At 42.7% G+C, this 10512-nt stretch overlaps 1 long non-coding RNA gene across 2 annotated transcripts; it reads left to right on the forward strand.

Moving 5' to 3' along the window:
- Nucleotides 1-1406: 1406 nt before the first annotated feature.
- LOC125547807 lies at nt 1407-9767 on the forward strand. Of its 2 annotated transcripts, none has more exons than XR_007300785.1 (4): nt 1407-1809; nt 2164-2588; nt 9417-9481; nt 9667-9767. It is a non-coding gene; the product is annotated as an uncharacterized LOC125547807 (long non-coding RNA). The 2 variants fall into 2 exon arrangements; XR_007300786.1 differs by having other exon boundaries at nt 1407-1804.
- Nucleotides 9768-10512: the final 745 nt, after the last annotated feature.

A 10512-nucleotide genomic window follows, 5' to 3' on the forward strand; every position in this document is an offset into this window, starting at 1 on the left:
CGCAGCTGATTGTGTCTGGTGTAGTCGGAAGTGGGCTGGTATGCTTGATTGTGTCCATGCTGCCTTTTAAGTTTCATTGCTTTTTTATTTTTGTCAACAAAAAAATGTGGAGCCGCACCTTAATTGTCATGGTGATGTTGGATATACTGTTCTATTATTTGACAAGTCAGTGTGTGTATATCTGGCAAAGTGACAATCACAGTAAACTAGGAAGCTTAGACGTAGAGTTTAAAGAAAATTCAGAAGCACTGGAGGCTCATGCTTCTACTATCTTGTTTTAAGCTCCAGTCAGGAGTGGTGTTTCTAAAATAGAGCTTATTAATTTTCACATATATAGCATGTGTTCGTAATAGCATTCCCGTCTCATTCTTTCTTTTCTATTTTGTCTATCTACAAATTCTAGAGCTCCTGTTGAAGTTACTAATCTTTTCATATGTTTTTAACCTTTTATAACTATGCAAAAAAGGTCCTCATAAAGAAGAGCCGCAGGTTTCAGAAATAAGATGTTTATAACCACGCAGACAAGGTTCTGAACTTCTGATAAAGACGACCCACAAGTTTCAGAAATAAGGTAAGAAAAATCGAAGGTAGAACATGCAGGCACATTCCTTTGCACATCAAACAACAACTGTGAATACAATGGTATGAATGTCACAATAGTTAGACATCTCGTTTCCTATTACCCCGTGTGTTGCTTCAGTAAATTAAGTCTATGTGCTTAGCTTGGTCTACTTAGTTCAAGGTTACTATTTTTAGACCCCCTAGCAAATTTGCAGGTGAACGTACGTATATAGAATAGAATCCAATAGCTCATTCAGTTTCCCTCCATGAACAAGCTTATTGTGGCTCCGCGGCACAAAATAGAGCCAGCTTGCAGACAAGTATCAATGCTTCTAGGCATGAATACCCACAGGTTTTCCTTGTTATGTTTCTGAAACATGTCACCATAGTTTTTGGTTTCCTTATTATGTTTTTGAAACATGTCGCCATATTGTGCTCGGTCTTCGAATGTAATTTGTGGTAGTGAAGGAGGAAGTTGTCCATTTTAAGAAATAACTTTTATTGTACCATGAGATTCACTAGGCAATCAACAACTCACTTTTTCTGTACCATGAGATTCACTATGCAATCAACCGCTCCTTGAAACATGGCAGCAGCTGCTATTGTTTTTGTGTTGCTTGGTGATTTGTACTGAGAATGAATTTCCAGTAAAAATATCATATGTTTGTACCGAATGATTTGTTGGCAGGTCGCCACAACAAAAATCTGAAAAAAACCATCAAGTTGTGACTACAAGGTAGAGGAGTTTATTCTCTGATGAAGATTTGATAGCTAACAACATACATGCAAGCATCGACCAGTTCAAGTCATATTCACCATCTCTAATTTTGATCTGCTAAGTCTGACAATGATTTGTAGAGTGTCCAATGGAGGTTCTTCCATTTACCAATTTGTGATCCCAGCCTTTTCTTTCCTGATTAAAAAGAAAAACATCTTCTAATTGCCTTTTCTGAACTTATCTTTGAGATAACTTGCATCCAACAGTTAACTGCTCCAAGATTAGGCAATCAAAACTGAATTTATGACTATGCATGTATGAAAAACTGTTAATATCTGCAGTTTGACTAATCTCTGGATCGGCTGCAGCTTGGAGATGAGATTCTTTGTCTTTGGAGATGGTTATACGTTTTATAGGTTATATTCTCCAGGAAGCGATGTTGTCTGGGTGTTGCGGATGAAAGAAGACTTGGACATGGGCGTGTTGAGATTAATCCATGTGTGTATCTTCTACGAGCTGCAGAAGGTCAGGTACCACTACCTCCATATAAGGTGCACACAAACTGTAAAATTAAAACTATTGATCATTCATCAGTGTGTTATACTACATCCATATAAGGTCAGCAGCCCTTTTCTCCATTTCCTGCAAGTACTTGACAAAATTCTCATTACAGAATCCACATATTATGCATTACAGGCAGAAAATATGTTTATCCATTGGAAGCCAATCAATGAATTATATGCGTTGGCATGCACTGTTGGAGCCATGGTTCTTTGGGAATCTATTCATTATGTGTACTAGGCACTTCTCAACACTTCCATAATTATTATAGAAACCTCTTGAAATTTGCAGTGCTCATCAGACCTGTCATGTGTCCAGTGCAGGTCTTGCAGTCAACTATTCAGATTATTGACTGAGGGCGATATTTTTAGGCCTACGGAATCTGCAAAGGATGTGCCAAACCAAGATTAATTATGATTTTTGTAAATTGCATGGGTTTACTTATTTACCTGCTCCTTTGATGATTTTGATTCATTTGTGGAAATTTGAGAGCTTTCTTCGAATGTCCGGAAAAATGGTTCAAGGCTTGTTTGGCTGAAACTGTAGATTAGCAAGACTAACGTGTGTTGAGCATGTCAGCCTATGTGTGGGTAGGAGTGAAACTGTAGATTATGCTAGAGACGAGTTTCTAAAAGAAGTCCTGGAGACGATGGCGCTGCTGCTGCTGCTCCTCTTGCAATGGGCAAACTGGGGGCTGCAGTTCTAGGACTTCAAGGAGGAAAGGAAGACATGGTTACTTCTTAAAGAGGTTAGTTGTTTCCCTGCAGAAAAATGAATCTCTAGAGTTGTTTACCTAAACCTGTTCCAAATATGGTACCTTATTACAGAACTTAGCACCATTTTCTAAAAATAGGGCTGGGTAGCATGAGCCAACCATAGGGGATGATGTTTCAAGAGAATAAATTGATTGTAGCTACTGAACTGGTATTAGTAAGTGCTGGAATTTTGTTTATTTTGGGCCTAGCCCAATAGCAGTTTCAGAAATTCCTAATAAATTCTAGAGGCCCACACAGCCCATTTGTGCAAGGCAAGAGGTGGAACAAAAGTTTAGTCCCACATTGCTAGTTTAGAGGGAGTTGGACCTCTTTATAAGGGAGGTTCTTTCCCCACATGTATGAGCATGAGAATAAGAGGGACATCCACGCGCGCTCCTCCTCCGCTGCCCGCCTCGTCACGACGCGCCGCGCCGCGCCGCGCCGCGGGTTGCGGGTTGCGGGAATGAGCCGAGCCGATGTCTAAATTTTAGCCACGCACAACGTGGGGTTTTTGGGGAGCGCTCAGCGCGACTACTGGCTGCTTCATCACGGACGATCCGGTCGCCGACGACTACGTCCACGACCTCCTCGACGACATGGCAGGCGAGGACACCGACCCCAAGTCCAGCGCTTTTGCTGCTGCTGTCCCGTACGTGTTCTTGTCTTTCCTGTTAAAGGTTCTGCCGCAGTTCCTTGTTCTAGTCCTTGTCCTACACATGTTAGGTTCTACTTCATATATTCTACTTGCTATACTGTCTGCTTTAGATATGATAGGCTACGGTTCATATATGCAGAAGCTATTTACCTTCTCTCTGTCAGAACGCATGACTTGTTTTATCTCTTCTATATTAGTCATACTTTATCTAGTATTTCTGTTAATAAAATCATTTGGTAAATTGCTCATATTTCCAACAATCCAAAAACCTTACTATAGGCAATTTACCCCAAGTGGTTTTGCTGCTTCCATGAGACCTCCTATGTTTGAGGGTATCCACTCGCGTGAGAGCAGTCTTATGGTTTCAAACCATGAGTTGCTACGACGCCACTCTCGGCAAACCTGAAGGAGAGTTTGATGCTCAACAGGCATAAGCTTTTCAGAAAATGGATACTCTGTTTAAGGCTGCTCTCTTGAGTGTTCTTGGTGAGAACATAGTTGATGCTTATGCGTTAATTGATAATGGAAAAGATATGTGGGATGCACTCGAGGCCAAGTTTGGGGTCTCGGATGCTGGCACTGAGCTGTACATCATGGAGCAATTCTATGATTACAGGATGACTGAAGAGCGCTCCGTGGTTGAGCAAGCTCATGAGATACAGTCATTTGCTAGAGAACTTGAGCACTTCAATTGTATGCTACCGGACAAGTTTGTTGCCGGAGGTATCATCACTAAGCTTCCTCCTTCATGGAGGAACTTTGCTACCTTGCTGAAGCATAAGAGGCAGGAGTTTTCCGTCCCGGATCTCATTGGCACTCTTGATGTGGAAGAAAAGGCGAGAGCAAAGGACACGTGCTCGAGGTATTGAGGGAGGATCTAGTGCCAATGTGGTACAGAAGCAGAACTTCCAGCCCCACAAGTTCAAGAACAAGGGCAAGTTTGATGAAAAAGCAAAGTTTAATGGGAAGAACAAGGCTGTGCAACACACAAACTTCAAGAAGAAGAATGGCAAGAAGAAAGGTGCTTGTCATGTGTGTGGGGATCTTGATCATTGGGCTCCTAGTTGCCCTAATCGCTATGACAAGCGTCATCCTGGGAAAGGCGGCAAGACCGCTAATGTTGTCATTGGAGACACTGACATGAAGGATGCTGGGTATGGTATATTTCCCACTATTCTTTCAGTATGTCATTCTCCTGACTGGTTGATTGACACGGGTGCTAATGTGCATGTATGCGGTGATATTTCCATGTTTTCGTCTTATCAGACTGCAGGGACTTCAACCGTGCTGATGGGCAACGGTTCAAGTGCTTCTGTTCGTGGTGTTGGCACGGTCGATCTGAAGTTTATTTCGGGGAAGATCGTGCGGCTGAAGAACGTGCATTATGTCCCCTCCGTCAATAAAAATCTTGTTAGCGGATCTCTTCTGTGTAGAGATGGCTACAAGCTTGTCTTTGAGTCGAATAAATTTGTAATATCCAAGTATGGAACCTTTGTTGGTAAAGGCTATGAGTCAGGAGGCTTGTTTCGTTTATCCTTATCAGACGTTTGCAATAAAGTTGTTAATCATATTTGCAACAATAGTGAATCCAATGTGTGGCATTCACGTCTTTGTCATGTTAACTTTGGTTGCATGTCGCGACTAGCGAAGTTGAACTTAATCCCTAGTTTCACCACCGTCAAGGGATCTAAGTGTCAAGTATGTGTGCAAGCTAAGCAACCTCATAAGTCTCACACGACTGCGGAAATAAGAAATCTTGCACCACTAGAGCTCATACATTCAGATCTATGTGAAATGAATGGTGTGTTGACAAAAGGTGGAAAGAAATATTTCATGACGTTAATTGATGACTCCACTAGATACTGCCGTGTGTATCTTCTGAAATCTAAGGATGAGGCTTTGAACTTTTTCAAGATCTACAAAGCTGAAGTGGAAAACCAACTTGATCGAAAAATCAAGAGGCTTAGGTCCGACCGTGGTGGAGAGTATTTTTCCAATGAGTTTGATGCTTTTTGTGCGGAACATGGTATAATCCATGAAGGACTCCTCCCTACTCACCTCAGTCAAATGGGGTGGCCGAAAGAAAGAACTGTACTCTAACTGATTTGGTTAACGCCATGTTAGATACATCGGGTCTCTCCAAGGCATGGTGGGGGAGGCGATATTGACAACATGTCATGTCCTGAACCGAGTCCCCACAAAGAACAAAGAGATAACTCCATTCGAGGAATGGGAGAAGAAAAGGTTAAAATTCTCTTATCTACGAACATGGGGTTGTTGAGCGAAAGTCAATGCTCCAATTTCAAAGAAGCGGAAGCTTGGACCAAAGACTGTGGATTGTGTTTTCCTGGGATATGCTTTTCATAGCATTGGCTATAGATTCTTGGTTGTAAAATCTGAGGTACCTGACATGCACGTTGGTACGATCATGGAGTCGAATGATGCGACTTTTTTTGAAGATATCTTTCCCATGAAGGATATGGCTACCTCATCTAATCAGGAGATGCCTAGTTCATCGAATCAAGAACCAGTTACAATTACCGAGCCCACAATTTCGATGGAACACTTTGAAAGTCCTGTGGAGGAGAACAATGAAGTTCCTATTAGGAGCAAGAGCTAGAGGACTGCAAAGACCTTTGGTGATGATTTTCTTGTGTACCTCATAGATGACACTCCCAGTTCTATTTCAGAGACCTATGCATCTAAAGATGCTGACTACTGGAAGGAAGCGGTTCGTAGCGAGATGGATTCCATCTTGGCAAATGAAACTTGGCAGATAACTGATCGTCCTTATGGGTGCAAACCTATAGGATGCAAATGGGTATTCAAGAAAAAGCTTAGGCCTGATGGTACTATTGAAAAGTACAAGGCTCGGCTCGTGGCTAAGGGTTATACCCAAAAGGAAGGTGAAGACTTCTTTGATACTTACTCACCTGTGGCTCGACTGACCACTATTCGAGTTCTACTTTCACTAGCTGCCTCGCATGGTCTTCTCGTTCATCAATGGATGTTAAGACTGCTTTCCTAAATGGAGAGTTGGACGAGGAAATTTATATGGAACAACCAGATGGGTTTGTACTAGATGGTCAGGAAGGGAAAGTGTGCAAGTTGCTGAAGTCTTTGTACGGACTTAAGCAAGCACCCAAACAGTGGCATGAGAAGTTTGAAAGAACTTTAACAGTTGCAGGCTTTGTTGTGAACGAAGCTGACAAATGTGTGTACTATCGCCATGGTGGGGGCGAGGGAGTTATCCTGTGCTTGTATGTTGATGACATACTGATTTTCGGAACCAATCTGAATGTTATTAAGGAGGTCAAGGATTTCCTATCTCGTTGTTTTGAGATGAAGGATTTAGGAGTGGCTGATGTCATTCTGAACATCAAGTTGTTGAGAGACGATGATGGTGGGATTACATTGCTTCAATCTCACTATGTGGAAAAGATCTTGAGTCGCTTTGGCTATAGTTACTGCAAGCCCTCTCCAACACCATATGATGCTAGTGTGTTGCTTCGAAAGAATCGAAGAATTGCTAGAGACCAATTGAAGTATTCTCAGATCATTGGCTCGCTTATGTACTTAGCCAGTGCTACAAGACCTGCCATCTCTTTTGCTGTTAGCAAACTGAGTCGGTTTGTTTCAAAACCAGGAGATGTGCATTGGAAAGCTCTAGAGAGAGTTTTGCGTTATTTGAAAGGCACTGCAAATTATGGAATTCACTACACCGGGCATCCAAAGGTGCTTGAAGGGTATAGTGACTCAAACTGGATCTCAGATGCTGATGAGATAAAGGCCACGAGCGGTTATGTATTCACTCATGGAGGTGGCACTGTTTCTTGGAAGTCTTGCAAGCAGACCATCTTAACGAGGTCAACAATGGAAGCAGAACTCACAGCACTAGATACAGCTACGGTCGAAACAGATTGGCTTCGTCGGCTCTTGAATGACTTACCGGTTGTTGAGAAACCTATACCGGGTATCCTTATGAACTGCGACAATTAAACTGTGATCATGAAAGTGAGCAGCTCAAAGGATAACATGAAGTCATCAAGACACGTTCAGAGAAGGTTAAAGTCTGTCAGAAAAATGAAAAACTCCGGAGTTATTGCATTGGATTATATCCAAACGTCTAAAAATCTGGCAGATCCTTTTACTAAGGGTCTATCACATAATGTGATAGATAATGCATCGAGGGAGATGGGTATGAGACCCACAATATGAGTTGTTCACAGTGATAACCTATTCTTTGTGATTGAAGATCCCATGGATTAGATGTGGAAGACAAGCTGTTGGTCAACTGAGAGGAGAGTATCCTTACTATTCACAATACCACTCCATGAAGATGCAATACTCTCCTTATCTGCATGGCAGGTTGATGTATATCTTAATGTGTTCTAAGTGGCTTATTTAAGCAGAGATGTTATCCTGCAGAACATCTTTTGAAGAACACACCTATATGAGTCTGATTGTCAAACATCGCAATCTATGAGAGTAGGGTTCTCTCTAATAAACTCATGAAAGGTCACGGAGTATGACGCATAAGCTCCACCCGCGGGGAAGACCCACGGTAGCCACGTATTGGTCAAGGCTTTATGTGAAGCTAGATTCGCAAAAAACTTGCAGTTCAAGGCCGAGTCCACTGTTCAAGTTGCTTACTAGTGTAGCATAGAGTTCTAGGTGGAAGTTCAACTTAACAGTCTCCACTGCAGTACCGGTATATAAAACAGTGATTTGGAACCAAAGAAATTTTTTTGTGTGCCTCTAGGATCTGGTGGGGGATTGCTGGAATTTTGTCTATTTTGGGCCTAGCCCAATAGCAGTTTCAGAAATTCCTAATAAATCCTAGAGGCCCACGCAGCCCATTTGTGCAAGGCAAGAGGTGGAACAAAAGTTTAGTCCCACATTGCTAGTTTAGAGGGAGTTGGACCTCTTTATAAGGGAGGTTCTTTCCCCACATGTATGAGCATGAGAACAAGAGGGACATCCACGCGCGCTCCTCCTCCGCTGCCCGCCTCGCCGCGCCGTGCCGCGGGTTGCGGGAATGAGCCGAGCCGATGTCTAAATTTTTGCCACGCACGACGGGTATACGAAAGGTCACGTGGGAGTTGAAACGTTTTTCTGTAGTGGACGCTGAATTCGAACGGCGCGCCTCTTCGGCCGCTGCCTGTTCGCTTCGTCTCCCTTCGTTGCTTCACCTCCCGCCGCAGCCTCTTCGCGTCCTTTTCCTGTGCCTATATAAGAGAGGTCGCTCCTCTCCAGAGAGACACACCAGAAGATCCCCTTCCTCTTGCCATAAAGTTTCTGAGCACTGCGCTGCTGCTACGATCTTCCCCATCCCGGCTTGTGGCGTGCACCGCAGGTCGGGACAGTAGGCCTCCGAAACCACACCTTTTGAGTCCTGTACGGGAGAAGGGTGATAAGGTTTTTGGAGAGCGCTCAGCGCGACTACTGGCTGCTTCATCACGGACGATCCGGTCGCCGACGACTACTTCCCCGACGTCCACGACCTCCTCGACGACATGGCAGGCGAGGACACCGACCCCAAGTCCAGCGCTTCTGCTGCTGCTGTCCCGTACGTGTTCTTCTCTTTCCTGTTAAAGGTTCTGCCGCAGTTCCTTGTTCTAGTCCTTGTCCTACACATGTTAGGTTCTACTTCATGTATGCTACTTGCTATACTGTCTGCTTTAGATATGATAGGCTACGGTTCATATATGCAGAAGCTATTTACCTTCTCTCTGTCAGAACGCATGACTTGTTTTATCTCTTCTATATTAGTCATGCTTTATCTAATATTTCTGTTAATAAAATCATTTGGTAAATTACTCATATTTCCAACAGTAAGTTGTCATTCCAAGTTCCTAGAGAACCACAAGGGATGTATTCTTTTGTTATCTAAAAATGCTTCTAATGTGTAGTTCATCTGAGGAGTGCAAGCGGTCAGCTTGGAGCTGTCTATTGCCTCCGGCGAATGTCATCTTCCAGCTCGTGGCCTTGCCCTCAAGTTTTTTCTTATTGTACTAAGCTGCAAAAGCTTTTTTATTGGTTATTTTAGATGGATGCAAACCCACAATAGTCCATATAGAATCAGTGATAATAAGATTGCCCCTTTGTGTTTTCTGCAGAAAGTAGCCACCATGCTTCTCAAATCTGGGTGTTGTTTTGTCCACAGGCTTTCATCTAAAGAGAAGCACATCGATGAAGAAAAACGATGTGGTCAAAGGCAATCTGTTTCAGGTACATACTCTATACTGATTAAAACATATGAGTAAGGTTGAGACAATTATGCTCTATCTCAAAATGTTTTCTAAAAACTAACCTCATAAATTTTGTTGTTTTAAGCAGTACCGTACAAATTTGTTCTTTAGGTCATTTTGTCCATAGCTTTGGGTTTCATTCTCTTCATTGTGTTGGGATTTTAGAAGCATTGAGCAGTCGCATGACAAGTACAAGGAACATCATCAGTACAGCAGGGAGGTTGAAACAAGAAGTTGAGGTGATCAATCAAGACAATAAATTGTAGTGTCATATTCTTCTGAATGAATAGGTACCATTCTCCACTGTTAAAAAAAATCTAATAACTGAATGGTGCTTTGTTTTTTTACCATTCACATTCCCAGCTGCGAAGATGATGAGCATTTGTGTTTTTTAGATGCCGCACCTCTGTTTTTGTTGACCTTTGATTCATGCATATATATAAATTCTATGAAAATGTACCATAGGAAATGTGAATTCATAACTCTATGGTTGATGTAATCTATTGATTTCGATGTGCCTATGTTATGAGGATTTTGAGTAATGAAATACCTATTAAGTCTTTTTTTGATTGGTTTCTTGTTTTTCACAATGGTTATACAAGACACGGAAATATCATTTCCCTACTTTGCCAAACCTTGTTTTTAAAAGACTACTTTGCCAAACCGGACACCCACATAACCCTTGCTCATGGTTGAACTATGAACCCAACACTTAAAATCCCATTATTTTTTTTGCATGGTTAAACGTGTGTTGTACGTGCATGCTTACTAGTATCGTATAATCAACATAATTTGTAAGGGTTCGTGATTATGAAGTGAGGGAAATGGGAGCTGTCCATGCATCGTCAGCGAGCCCGCCCGGACACACCCGCGGCGTTTGGGGAGGGGAGCACGCCCTCACAGTTCATTTTGTGGGGCGTTGATTCGTCATCCAACGGGCACACACTCTGCACTGTACACGGCGCCGTACCGGCCACAGCTCATCGTAGTATAGCTCGCACCCGCCGCGTC

This window comes from Triticum urartu, chromosome 3, assembly GCF_003073215.2.
Source record: "Triticum urartu cultivar G1812 chromosome 3, Tu2.1, whole genome shotgun sequence".
Taxonomy (NCBI): Eukaryota; Viridiplantae; Streptophyta; class Magnoliopsida; order Poales; family Poaceae; genus Triticum; species Triticum urartu.